At 40.9% G+C, this 14,724-nt stretch overlaps 1 protein-coding gene across 3 annotated transcripts in view; it reads left to right on the top strand.

Annotated features, from left to right (window-relative positions):
* Window positions 1-14,724, top strand: part of Con (leucine rich repeat protein connectin) — a 179,577-nt gene that overhangs the window by 49,705 nt on the left and 115,148 nt on the right. The window lies entirely within an intron of this gene.

The following is a 14,724-nucleotide window of genomic DNA, read 5'->3' as shown; positions in this document are numbered from 1 at the left end:
GCCAGACGTCGAGGGTTCGCCATCTTTGATCCGGTGGGGGCCATTTTGACGGAGGGTTAAGCCACGAACAGTTTCACGCCACGATTGGTCTAACGAAATTTTCTCACCCCACTCTGGCCACCAGCCACCGGCTTAATTGTATAAATATTGGGTTATGCTCGTCCCTGTAAGCAGCGCAACCCTAACGCGTGCATAATTTCCAAATCGCCCTTAAGTCCTGCCCCATGCTGACCGACCTCGGTCAGCATTGGCCGACCTCTTGACCGGATCAATTCGTATTATCGAATCACGTCCAGATCCATTTGGTAGTCAGATTCGAAAGATTCAGGATATTTTCCCTCTAAAGGATCAATGGTCTATTAAATCCCCAATCAAAAAACTGCTTCAAACACAGAAAAAAAGAACACATGGTTCGTTAAATCCATAGCGGAATATGTGCTGCAAAATTCTCAAACAAATTTCCAATTTTCCACCGTATTAAAAGCACAAAAATCCTGCTCTCTAAATCCCCGAGTTCATTGTCCAGGTAGGGTGAATCGTGCAGCAAAGGGAAAAAAATAATGAAGCAGGTTAATACCTTCTCCAAAAAACTACACGAACGACAGGATGCATTAAATCCAGAGCAGGAAAACGTCCTTCTTCATCAGTCGTAGAAGTCTCGCACCGGGCAGGGTCTCGGAGGTGTCGTTAAAATATTTATCCCGGTCGAAAGAGACGCGGTAGATAGCGAAGGAAAATATTCGAAGAGATATCCAGCACGGTGGTCGAAGTCAAAATTGTTTCTCTTTAACGTCAATCCGAATAACTTGCTTCTCCTTATTCCGTCATCTCCGATCAGCTCGGTTCCCGGTTTCGTTGAATGTTGGGGTGCACAGCTCCGCGAGTCGAAGGGTGTGGTAGAAGAGGGAGGGGGTTGGTTTCCGGCAGCTCCACCCCTCGGGCAAGTTCACCACGCGTCCTTTTCCCCGTCGTTTCGCGTACAATCGAATCTCGTTCGAAACTAATTTCGTGCCTTTGTGGATCCACGTCATTACCGCCGGCAGACGTCAGCCAGCTAGCCAAATGGGGGTTCGAGGAGGGGCGTGGGAGGGGGATGGCTAGATTTCCGATACCATTGAAATCCGTCGGAGCGAAAAGTAAATTATATGAAGTCTATCCTTCTCCGTCCGACTGTCCGTCTCTTTTCCGTTGGGTCCAACGTGTGGGTCCTTTGATGTTGCTGCTGATGGAAAGAGCCGGAGCTCGTGTTCTCATGCGGAACGCGATTCCTCAGCTTCCTTCGATGATCCCCGCGTACACAGAGTGCGGCGAATCGTACCCCCCGCGCACCCGACCTTCTTCTTCTTCCATCGGGGATCAAAAGTTCCGGCTAGTACACGGCCAATTTGACGGGACCGCCATGCTGAACGATGGGATATTGAAACAGATCTAGGAGGATGTGCGCGTTTCAAAGCAATTTTAGACACTCCATCCTCCTATTCTGTGGAATTATTCTTCTTCCCTTTTTTCGGGGGGTTCTGTGAATATTTCAAGATTGAAAAAATGGAATATCTTTTTTCTGGGTTTACAGTATTGCATCTACCAACGAGTAATAAAGTATTTTCACCAGAAGGGTAAAATTCACCCCTGACATTATGGAATTTATTAAAATTTGTTTTGGTGAAATGTAATTTGAATTTAAAAAATATTATTTTAATATTGTTTAAGTCACTGGATGTTACTTTAGGGATGAAAAATTTGATACCTGAGATTCATCCCTCGATAGTCGTAGAAATCTATCTTTTGTATTCTCTTTCACGAAATCGATACTTTTCCGCGAGAATCGATCATACAAGACAGATCGGATGAAATTTCCAACGATCTGTATCATGCATCGATCACGTTACAGGGTAAACATATTTCAACTTAACTGATGCATTCATTTTTTGTGGGAAACAGCTGCCCGTGCTTATGTTAAATCGATCGATAACTAGGCTGAGTTTATTGTTTGCACGAAGGATACTGCGAGAGATTCAGCACGGTTTTTCAGTTTCATTTTCCCGTGAACGCGCCGCTGGAGAAATTCATTTCACGGCTCGGAAAGAGTTCTAAGAGGATCGAACCGTTCATTCAAGTTTGATATTTCGTTAATCGGCCTCGGTGTAAATAAACTCTCTTCGAAAAGTTTTCTTCTAAGACGATCACATTTCATGCTACACTTAAAATTCTTGAAAGGATTCATCTTTCTGAGAAATTAGTTGGTGAGGGTGATAATTGCTTCAAGTTAATTAGAGTAATTAGAGGATTTAGGTATTCCATTTAGCAAAAATAATTAAAATCAAAAAACCACCCTCAACCAAAGCGCTAATTATTACAGAAATTATTTAGCTGGAATACGAATGGAACATGTTTGGCTTCTCATCGATTCTGTTTAATTAATATTCTCGTCCCCGATGTCTTGACTAAACGAGAACTGGAAATACCAAACCCCGTGGGTGGTCGTTCAATCAATCGAACCACTTTGATAACATACACTGCAAATAATTTCCAAATTTACATCCTTGCTATTACTAGTTTGCTTAATCAATAATATTTCCAAGAACATTCGACCAAATATTGCAGCAATCTCATTTTTACAACAAGAATTGCAACATCGTAGAAGGAAAATTGAACCCAATGGAAATCGTGTAGGTCCATCAGTTCAAACGATGGAGGTAAACCATAAAGGTGGCACAAAATGTCTTCCGTGTCTGCATATATATGTTCCATAGTTCGCTATAACTCGTTTAACGACCCTAGGAATTCTATAATATCTCTATTCGACCTGGTATTACTTTTTTTCCAATCAATTCAAATCACCTTTCAATTCTCGAATTTGCTTATTTCAATTTCAATCGCTTTTTAGTTTATTCCTACGATTAAATATAGGTGAATGTATGATCTTATGGGTGGTTTATGATGCTCTCAACGATCAGGGTTATTGAGAAGCGGCAACAAATCATCGTCGACCTGTTGTAATGGGGATAATTAACTAGTTAGCCGAGAAGATACAGCAAACGTGTCTGCACATAAAGCGCATTTACGACGCCGTATATCCTAGGAGTATGTCCTAACAAGGAAATAACGTGGTTATAGCTAACCAAAATTCGCGACATGTTTATGGACTTGATATCGGATAATGCAAATTGCCAGTGCGTCGAAAAATTCGCTGCAAGAGTCGTTGCATTTATGGATACCGTTTAGTGTCGCTTAAGATCCAAGCACCAAAATTTAACCCTTTGCTAAATTTAACCCTTCTAATAAATTTTCATTGAAAGGGTTAAATTCTGATTAAATTCCCAAGCACTTGTGGCTGCCTAGATCAAATTACCAGTGCGTCGAAAAATTCGCTGCAATAGTCGTTGCATTTATGGATGCAGTTTAGTGTCGCTTAAGATCCAAGCACCAAAATTTAACCCTTTGCTAAATTTAACCCTTCTAATAAATTTTCATTGAAAGGGTTAAATTCTGATTAAATTCCCAAGCACTTATGGCTGCCTAGATCAAATTATCAGTGCGTCGAAAAATTCGCTGCAATAGTCGTTGCATTTACGGATGCAGTTTAGTGTCGCTTAAGATCCAAGCACCAAAATTTAACCCTTTGCTGTTATAGTATCTTTTAACAAATTTTCATTGAAAGGGTTAAATTCTGATTAAATTCCCAAGCACTTGTGGCTGCCTAGATCAAATTACCAGTGCGTCGAAAAATTCGCTGCAATAGTCGTTGCATTTACGGATGCAGTTTAGTGTCTCTTAAGATCCAAGCACCAAAATTTAACCCTTTGCTGTTGTAGTATCTTTTAACAAATTTTCATTGAAAGGGTTAAATTCTGATTAAATTCCCAAGCACTTGTGGCTGCCTAGATCAAATTACCAGTGCGTCGAAAAATTCGCTGCAATAGTCGTTGCATTTACGGATGCAGTTTAGTGTCTCTTAAGATCCAAGCACCAAAATTTAACCCTTTGCTGTTATAGTATCTTTTAACAAATTTTCATTGAAAGGGTTAAATTCTGATTAAATTTCCAAGCACTTATGGCTGCCAGATCAAATAAGATGAATTCTTTAAACACGTTACACATTCGAATAATCGCGTCATACATTGAATACACCCTCGTGTCGCGAGTTCTATTGTGCAGCGGATGAAAGAAAGAGCAGAAATAAAGATATATTTCCACGTTGGCTCGTTATCCAGCCAGACACGGTCGCATTGTACTCTGGCGAAAAAGAGCGTGTACAAAGTGCGCGGACAAGGCGGGATAACGATAGAAATACCGAGCCCGGAAAGGTTGAGGTCTTCGTAACGAAGCAAGAGATGAATTTCGTACAATCATTCGCGATATTTGTCGCGATGCTTACTATATAAGCAACGCGAGGAATTTCATCGTTCTAACTGCTTTCTCTATCGTTTCTTGCTTAATGTAGTTTCAGAAAATCGAGCTTCGAATCGTCGGAGAATTATTTCTCTGCTATTTTTCAGACGTTTCATTTGAAAGTGGTTAAATGATATTTTGGAACGAAATGGAGAATTTATTATACTACTCGAGGTACAGGTCGATTTACTTAACCGTTTTGGGCCGATCTAACGAATTATATTATTAACATAAATTCCACGGATTTCTGGCCGCGTATGCAAATTTCGTGTGACCAGCAACTATCCGAAATTTCCGCTCACTGAAACCGAATCCTATTATTTCGACTGAACACGATTCAGCTGTACACAAAGCCCGAACCGTCGCCTCTATATCATAATGGACGAGCCAACCACGTTAGCCTCATATCGATGCAGATACGTTTAACAGCGCAAACTTTGAACAAGCCAGGTTATTTATCGGCCACGACTGCTCTGATACGCGAGACGAAGCTGAAACGAGTGGGATCGTCTTTCTAAGGATGAAATCCACCCCTGCGAAGGATCATTCGTGTCTCAGACCAACTGCTCCAATTTCCAAATAAAATTTCCAAATTTGGAAAAATTCGTTCCGACATTCAAGAGTTAAGTTTTAATAACAGAAGAAGAGCTCTCGGTGAAAATACTTTTCCATTTGGGAATAAGTTTTCAGCGTCGAAGCGACGTTTGCATTTCCATCATATCGTGGAGGAAACGAACGAAGACCTACGACGTTCTATTCTTCGTCGCGAGGACAAGTTCGACGGCACTTTTGATGCTATCAGTGGGTGACGGAAGCGGCAAGTTGAAACGGACGGCCATTCGTACGGGTGCCTTGATTAAAGTTATCGACGACAATGAGACGACGCGACGGGGGAGTAGAGGCGAACAGTGGCCGGCTTCGCGAAACTAACAACTAATTACACACCGTTGCCCCGAGGTATTACGTATTCGGCAGTTCCGGCGGCCGGTGTCCATCGGGGATTCGAATTTCATAAAGGGACGCTACTCCATATTCAACAACGCGTTGTATCTTATTGTCGCGCAGCCCTAATGGACGCGACGAAGAGTTCCTTCGGGCAAGAATGTGTTCTAACTTAATTTTCCTCTGGATAATAACCTGGTTTTAATTGCTTCAGATATGCCTTGGTAGTTTCCTTTTTATTGGCCCTTGTGTTTATTATAGGAATAGCTGAGATAATACTTTCATTATTTATTCTGTTAACACTAGAACTAGCAAACAAGTCAAGTTTCTTATTTTAAATTATAAATTTTATCGAGAAATTTTTCTTGAATTTTCTGCATTATTTTCAATTTAAAAATAAGTGTACATGAAACGTCGGTAGTTCATTTTTCTTTCTTTTTTAATTGGTTGATTTTGATGATTTATTGAAATTATTTGGTTCCTGAATAATATACAGAGATTTAGTATGTATAAACTATAAGTACCAGAGGAAAATCCTGTTCCATAAACGGAACAGTGCAGTGGTTCGTAGCTGGCTTGTAACGTGGTTATTTATGCGAGCCTTGAGCAGTTATCAGCCCTGTAAAATTACGTACATGCATGCACACGAGGACGTTTAGAGGGTTTTAATCGTTTTACACGCGGTCAGCTGGAGTCCATTAACGAACCGCCTAGTACGAATCGCTCTGAATTCATTAACGCCACCTTTCTACTGATAATTACACGCTTTTCTTTAAATTTCGCGTTTCCCACGTTTCCTGCAGCAGCTTGTACTGTTACTTATGCATACGCGAAGGGGTTCAAAGGGTTCTAATTATTTTACACCGTAGCTCATCGATTATATTAACGAACCACCTTTGTGATCGAACCGGAATTCATTAACACGTCTTTTATATGATAATTGCAATTTTTTTCCTATTTTTTATTTCTACCGTTTTTGATTTTTTTTTTGCGGTGAAACGAATCCAGCAAGCTTGCAATTTTTTCCTTCTTTTTTCATTCACACAGGAACATAGTCACGTACAAATTTATTTTTCTACAGTGTGCTGTTCTGATGCGCCGCAGGAAACATTGTTTCCTCGAGTTTCGTTGCTAAGAAGGTTTTATACCCCTGGGGAAATTAAAAGGAAAGGTATTAATTTACTTCGCTTCATTAACTGCGGTTTGAACGCGAATATTCTTGTCAGAGGATTGAAATTGTTACAAAGCCTCTGCGAACGTCTTCAATTAACGATATTTCATTTTATTTATGAACTAGTAGTTCTTCAATGCTTCTGCAATTTGTTGCGTTATTCACTGTCATAGCTACCAATAAAAAATAGTAGTATAATAAATAATTCTGACGCGTGACTCATATTCTTCCAGAAGGGTTGAAAGGGTTAATTAAAACCTCAATTTCATATCAACGAGTAAGAAGAAATTCCCGCAGAAAACATTAACATTAAAATTAAAATCTATGGCCGTGCTTTCCTTTTTTTAAAAGAATCACGAGATGTGCGTATAAGTTAGGAAATCCTCCAATGATCCATCAGTGGAGCGGCACGTTTCGCGGTAACGCCTGGCCAACTAACGTACGTGACCAGGTGAATATTCATGAAGCCATCTCTGCGGCTTAAAGCACAGCTCTCACGGCATATTGTCGAACGTCTGGTAATCTGCGGGTGCCTGTATCGGTCGGACACTTGGTAAGATTATCCGACGGAAACTCGATCCTCCAGCCAGTTCATCAACCCTTTCCAAGATCAAGAGTCTCAAAACAAAACTTTGCTCGCACAAGAAATTTATATTTCACGCTTGAATAAATAGTTACACCCTGGACACGGGGACGAAGGGTTAAGTCACGGGTGCCAGCCGTATCACGTAGTGGTACGTGGTCTAGCACGCATCAGACAAGAGCCGCGACATCGTGTCGGTCGGTTGACACGTTTAGATTGATAGCGAAGGGGGAGTCGCCGTGAAATGATATCCGTGCGAGCCGCTCGAATGTTAATTACATGCATAATTAATGCCGTCGCCAGAACGCAAAACTCGGGGAGGAAGGGGGTTGCTCAATGCTCAGCCGAATGCTCCCTCGACCAGCCATTGATAACGGTCCTCAATTCTTTCTTTTCCCTGCCCACTTTTTTATTCCCTCTACTTTAATACCAAAGGGCGAGGCCGCGTTATGACCACGATCACGCATTTCTACCACTTATTTCATCGGTCAACTGTCCCTTTCTATTTCTTCGAAACGTTACACCCTGTGTTTTCCTCCGAGCATCGAGACGTTGCTTGAACCGGTGGTTACCTGCACAGTTGGGTCAATTTTGTGCTTTATAATTTGCCCACCCTTGCTCGCTTGGATCTAGGCGCTTATTAGAGGAACAATTTTGCACGGAAGTCGAGCGAATGTGCGTAACGAACGCTGCGTTTGTAAGTTACAAAGTTACACCGGTATGCGAAGGGTTCATAACGCTAGAAGTAGTACGTCAGTTAATTTCTCTTATACCGAGGCTTCATTTGAAAGCAGTTTCAAATATGGAACTGATAATTATATAAAAAATTCCTGATACAATTTTCCTTATTTTATACAAAATTGCAGATCGTTTTATAGAATTCACTATTTCCTTTGATCTCGCTATTCCCCTAAATTCGATCAGATCTCTGGTTGATAGTGGAACAAAATTCGGAAAAACTGATAACGATTTCTTTTTTTTCTTTTGTCGAGCCCAGCATCATCCCGGTATATCCCGCAGGTGTATTTACCAGCACTCTGGAAACTCAGTGCACCGCGTGTGATCGTGAAAAGGGGAAAAATATGGTGGAAAAAGTTTGCCCCGGAGTGTCCTATATTCGGCGGGTGATCCGCGTAAACCGCGATTTCGGAAAAGCGCAGTGTCGTAGCTGGAAAATCGAGCAACGGTTGGTGGCCCGCGCGGGAATAACGACCACGATTGTACACCGTGCGGGATAAATAAACGGGTCGGTCGGTTTCGCTTTGATCATTCATTCCGGAAGCGTGCGGTCGCGTTCGATTGCCGCGCGGAGAACGTGCTACGCCGAACGAATCGCCGTGAAGCACTAAATTGCGCTAAATGGCGGCGGGGAATGCGTTAACGCCTGATCTAACGCGCGGCCGCATGCGGTCCTCCGGATAGAGGCGCTGCTAACGATTATCGATTACGTGTCGACGGTCTGCCGATAATAATGTCGTGTACGGAATTTATCCTGATACCCTCTCCCAATTTCCGGCTCTCCCGATCTTCCGCTTAATCTTTTCCACTGAGAAAAGAATTTTGGGATTTCGAAGTTTTAATTAGCAATCATTGATTTAAATATCAAGATGCATTTTTAACCCCTTTTAGTATAAAACCATTATTCGCGTTAATATTTTGAGCTGCGCCTAAATTTCAATTAACAATCTAATTAATCAGCTCAGAATTCGAATGGAACTCGGTGATGAGTCCTGGTGCAAAGGGTTGAATAACCTGGTGTATCTAACTGTGTAATAAAGCCGTTATAATAGCAGCAATAATTCGCCGGTGAATGAAATGTCCTGTTCGAGGGGGAAAGCTCATTTTATCGGATCCACCTTCTCTTTTTCTAGCAAGTAAGACCCTTTTTCAAGCGGCGTCGCGGAGACCTCTGCTACACACGAGTGCTGCTTTTTCTTATTGCATTCTTTTCTTATTACCTTCCCACCCTTTTCGCATAAAATCTACTCTCCTCGAATTTTCATGACGCTGCATGCAACCCTCGGGGGATTGAGATTGTTACGCGAAGCAATGGCCTTCCGATAAGCCGTGTACGAGCTACGATGACGTCTCGAATTTGCCGTGTCGTTTATCCGCGAATGCTTACCGGCAAGTTTTTCTCACCTTCGGGAAAGAAGGTGGTAATAAGCAGCTGTAAATTACTGCCACACGGGAACAGGTAATTAATGCACGGTGAATATTGACCTTTCGATTTCTTTTGATGTTAGGTTAGTTTTCAATCTACTTTCGAGGTTAGTTCGACGCCATATTGATTTCTATCTGTAATCTGATTGGTCCACGGAGGTGAAACTAACCTAACCTAACACGCTGATTCGAGGAATTATGGGTAGAATTCAATATGGCGTCAAACTAACCTCAAAAATACTCAGATTTAAATACACATAATTTTTTAATGGATAGATATATAAAATTAAAATTTGGATTTTTGTTTTAACGTTATATTAGTTTGTGTTATTAATATTTAATAAAAAAAACGATCGAATAGTATCTGGAGGGGATTAAATCAAGACAAAGGGGTGGTTAAACAATCTACTCCGATCTACAATGCATCGTTCGCAGTCGGGTCTCGTATTTCGAGTCTCGGAACCGCCCTATCAACGCAGCGCTCAACAAATCAGCACGGCTGGTATCAGTTTCGCGAGTTCGCGAGCGCGTTGCACTCCTTTGTTCGTCCGCACGACTTCCTACGGTAGAACGCGCCCCGTTGTCATTTCTACGATTCAATCTCGCCGTTGCGCTTACCCTCTCTCTGTCTCGAGTTGGTCGGCCTGTAAATCATGCGGGACGCGAGTGCCATTTCGGATTCCCGGCGTGGCCCTTTGTCGTATAATTCACACACGGTCACGTATTACACCGGCCGTTACAACGTGCATTACTCTAATGTCAAACAACGCCTGGAACAACGGTGAGACCCTTGTTAATCACGGGGATGAGTCGTTTCGAATGGAGCACAAAAGACATAGCCTCAGAAGATTTCGTAGACGTCGGTCTGATTTAATTTCGAATGAATTTTTTAATTAACGCAAATTGGGAGACTAATTAAATAATAGATTGACGAATGTATTTCTATTGCAGAGAAATTATTTAATCTTGAGGGGGTTGAAATTTCTGATAGTTAATTAATTTGAATGCTTCCAAAATAATGTATAATTTTCAGAAATATTACTTTTAGAGAAGCAGATTTAAAGTCTGAAATTCAACGTAGCAAAAGATTAATATCTTCGTTGTAAGGGGACTGCTCTGACCCGGCTACAAGATTTCGATCGCTGTTATTCTATCTGCTAGCTTCTTTTTCTTTCTTCCTTTCCTCCGGTTCTATTATATTATCAGGATACACGATGGCTTTTTTAAACTTCTCCAACGATCCTCGAGTTGCTGGAACTTCCCTGTTCCGCGGACAATAAAAGCCGAAGTGCTCGTTCAATCTTCCGGTACAAGCTGTCGTTCGATGAGCCAAGAACGCGTTACCGTCGAGATATCGATTCCAGTTGACACGTACGTCTTCCTGGCCTGGATCACGTTTCACACCTAGAAGACACCTGTCGTACATACTTATTGTCCGACTACGTGCGATCGCTTATGGTATCTCGGCCAACCAGCTCGCGAATCGTTCCCTCCTGATGCGATCGGTCATCTCGAGTCGTGTCTTAAAAATTTTACCAAAAATTCCTGGTATCCGAAGCGTCTGAGAAATCTGTCATTTTTAAATTTGATACTCGATCAAATTTTATTTAATTTTTATCTTTATTTCTGTTACAGGTAAGTTTGACAAACCACCCTAAGGGAATATCATTCGAAGCAGATGAACGTGAGTAACAGTTCAATAAAAATATCTTGAAACTTTAAACAATCGATAGGGTAATAAAATTTGTTACAATGTAATGGTTAAAAAACGTAATCGCAGCCCCTTGGATGACATAATAACGGGTTCCCGTTCCGTGGTACCACGAAGACAAATGAACAGTTTTTCCTAAGAAAGCACCAGCAGTGCCTTTGTACCAGCCTAACTGGTAATTTACGATTAAATCAGGAACACGCGAGTGTTCTTTCGTCGCGAACACGAAATCCTCGAGTCAATTCTAGAGGAGACTAAAAAGAAAAAGATTCATGGAATAACGAATTGACTGGTGAATTTGAAATTTCATGGTACCTCTTATGAATTTTAAATTTTAATCATTTCAAACTGCAGTCATTAACCGTCGTTAAGTAAATATCCCACAAAGGTTTCATTATCTTCCCTTAATTCTCATGAAAGTAAGGAGTAATATGAAGACGGTATAACTATATATATATATATATATTCAAGATTAACAGTAGTTTCCTCTTGATATCGCTGAAATTCTGCTTTACTACGCGAATCTGCAATTTCTTGATACGGTACGGTTATACGGCGAAGTTTACAAGCTAAACACCAACTGCAACTTGACTGGCAAGAGTACAGCTTTTGAAGTTACGCGTGTATTGTTTAATGGGGTGAGGATGACCTAATAAGACCTAACCCGGACCTCTTACAAAGGGAAGTTACGAGCCATGGGAGGTACTGTTTGAACGGAACTCAACTGAAGATTAGATACTTTAAAGACAAACAGTGAACTATTGTTTCAAAGACGCTCTATTATAGTTTTTCGATTGAACTTTATTCTGTGGTAGACAAAATTATTTAACTTCACATAGTAGATAATTAATATTTTGAAATATTAAGAAGATTAATTATGGATAAATATAAAGGGAAAGAAAATTTGGTATGATCAGAACGTAGTTAGAAGAATTGCTGTTAAATTTAACGTCTTTGTTCCAAGTGAAATCGACGGGCGAGAATAGGTACGCTCATTGTCCCAGGATTACCTTGGGCAAGCAACAAGAATTCCGGGGTCGTCGTACGCGTTTCTGGCGCGCATCTGCCATGAAACGTCAGTGTCCCTTTGTGTTAAACGGGTAACAGTTAGGATCTCGGTCCCTTTGCCCGGGATATCGTGAAACTGGATAAGATAAATTCGAAACCGCGCGATACACAGGAGGAAAGTTGCGTTTCAGGACGGTGGGAAAACGAGCTGACAAGCTGGTGGATAGAAAAACAGGAGGGAAAGCTGGGTCAACTGTGCTCGGTTAAACGAGGGATGAAACGAACTGTCGAAATTGTCTTCGGTGGCTGGAGGCTAGTTAAATAGCTAAATGAAGTGAAACGTTTTGCCTCGTATAGATCAAGAAGACTCGAATTTACTTGATTAATTGCGAATGCTGTTCGCGTTGAAATCTTAGAGCAATTATGGCCTGCAGATCTTCAGGCATTGTGTAATTGCTTTGAAATTGGCTCTTTGATGATTGCACGGTTAATGTAGGAATGCGATTCAATCTGATGTTGATTTGTCTGCGTCTTGAATGCTTTGTCAGTCGAATTGATGGATCGTGAATGGAATTTAGGTTTCTCTTTCTATAGGAAAATATAGGATGACATTTTTTTTTTTTATTTTAAATAACTTTGCTTGTTAATTAAACATTTAACTATTCCCATTTGAACGTTCATTCGTGACAGGATTTTTGTTAATTTTACGAATTCCTAATTTTATCGTACGGATAATAAATCGAAGTTACGGTAGAATAAACAGAGGAACGTGACAGGGGAACAGGCAGAGGGAGAGCGAATCGTAAGTGCTAATCAATTGCACTGACAATCGGTGTACACCGGTTTAATTAATTGACTAATTGTTATGCTAATTAGTGCTACTAAGTTCGAGCGTGTTCGTCCAATGGGAGTCGGTGGCCATCGGGAATCACTTTGGTAATCGACTAGCCAGGAAATTTCCATCCTGTGCTCAGAACATCACCGGTGCATGAATATTCCAGTAATTTCCAGCAAACATTCCAACTTTAATTACCAACTCATTAAATAGCATTACGATCTTTCCCTTTCGGTACTGATCGAACAGAGTCAAAGGAAATTCCTTTCGCATGACACGGATATTCTTTTTATTTATTGAATATCGAATTTCACAAAGTGTTATTCAGGTAAAGTTAGGTAATTTAATTATTTAATAAATTTCAACCCGGTATAAATACAAAAATAAGAAGATCGAAGGTTCATAAATCTTGTTAAAAATTGTAAAAATACTTGAGCATCGAGATTCGATGACACGAGAGATAATAGATAGATAGGGTATCAAGTTTCGATCTTAAAACAGATCTCCAAGTTGCACGCTTTTTCCATGGACGTAGCAATATCGGGAAACTTTCCTATAGAGCTCGTAGACCCTCGTATCAAGGATATTCGGGAATTCTGGAAGGTGCTGGAAAGGGTCTCGGATAGCGGCATTGCTTAAAATGAAAGTTGTGACTCGAATTCATGTCCCTTCTTTTCAAAAGAACCATCATACCCGAAACTGCCATTAATTTTCATCAACTTTTGAAAAGTTTTCCTCTTTTCATTTTAGAATTTTCTTCGCTAAATAATTTCCTTTTGTACATGTTTACGTATCCATGGGAAATCAATGGTTCGATTAGCGAGGAATTGGTTTCATTGGATTTCAATGATGGTATCAGTGTGACAGAATTCTCGAGAGCGTGTTGTTCCTGTGATCGGTAGCTTTGCGTATGACACGCGTGCTTGAACCTCGAATTTCCTCACGTAATAACTGAAACAGAATGCGAGGCCAACGTATCAGCACCGGCTATCTACGTCAGGAAATTAACCAGGCTGCTAACCTACATTCGCCTCGCTACTGTCACTGACATCGATGGCTCGTTCGGGGTTAACGTCCATGAAAATTCGCTTCAAATCGAGGAAGTTAATTTATCCTTCATTGAATTTTGACATATTTATTATCACAATGGTTACTTGGAGCTTTGATTATTTTTGAAATAATTTTTAAAAGGTCAGTGTAAAATTTAGGAAAATGCGAGTAATTTGAAACGGAAGATTAGATTAAAATTGGGTCTCTCTTCCTGGTCCGCCGCGCCGTCCGAGGGTTAATATTCTTTTCCTCTTTTTAATTTTTGTTAATAATTGTTTTTTCTTTATTTTCGACATTTTTATAATCAGCATAACGTTGAAATTATTTGTTTACCTGAAACGGAAGAAAAATCAATTTTCATGTATTTATTTAACCGGCCTTTTCCTCGAAGACTTCAAAACCAGTGCATCCACTTTAGGGAACATCTTCGTAAATACTTACTCCGTCGAAGGCAAGGAAGATGGATCCAGTAACGTAGTTTCATCCCCTAACGCTCGTTTTCCGTCCATCTTTGGTAATCAGGCCACTTTTGCCATGGCTCGCCTCGTCTTTTCCGTTCGATCGGAAAGTTTTCCTGTCCCTTGGCCGGGATTCCATTTCAGAGTGGCTTTTTCCAACGAGTTGCCACCGGTAGCGACACTTTGAATCTCCGTAGGAAGCTTCTTCGCATAATTCTCACCGGTCGTCGTAGTCGTTGGGGCGCGATGGGGGGCAACGGAAGCGGAAGTGGCTGGCGTGATTCGAGTCACGAAGGGAAGGCGAAAGAAAACTTTGTACAGTGTTGGTCCAAAGTGCAAAAACCCGGTTAAGCAACTCTAATATGAATTTATATACACGGTCCCCGTTTTTTGTTCCTCCAATTGTTATCTCGC

This window comes from Osmia lignaria, chromosome 1, assembly GCF_051020975.1.
Source record: "Osmia lignaria lignaria isolate PbOS001 chromosome 1, iyOsmLign1, whole genome shotgun sequence".
Classification (NCBI taxonomy): domain Eukaryota; kingdom Metazoa; phylum Arthropoda; class Insecta; order Hymenoptera; family Megachilidae; genus Osmia; species Osmia lignaria.
This window is presented reverse-complemented; position numbering and strand designations above follow the sequence as displayed.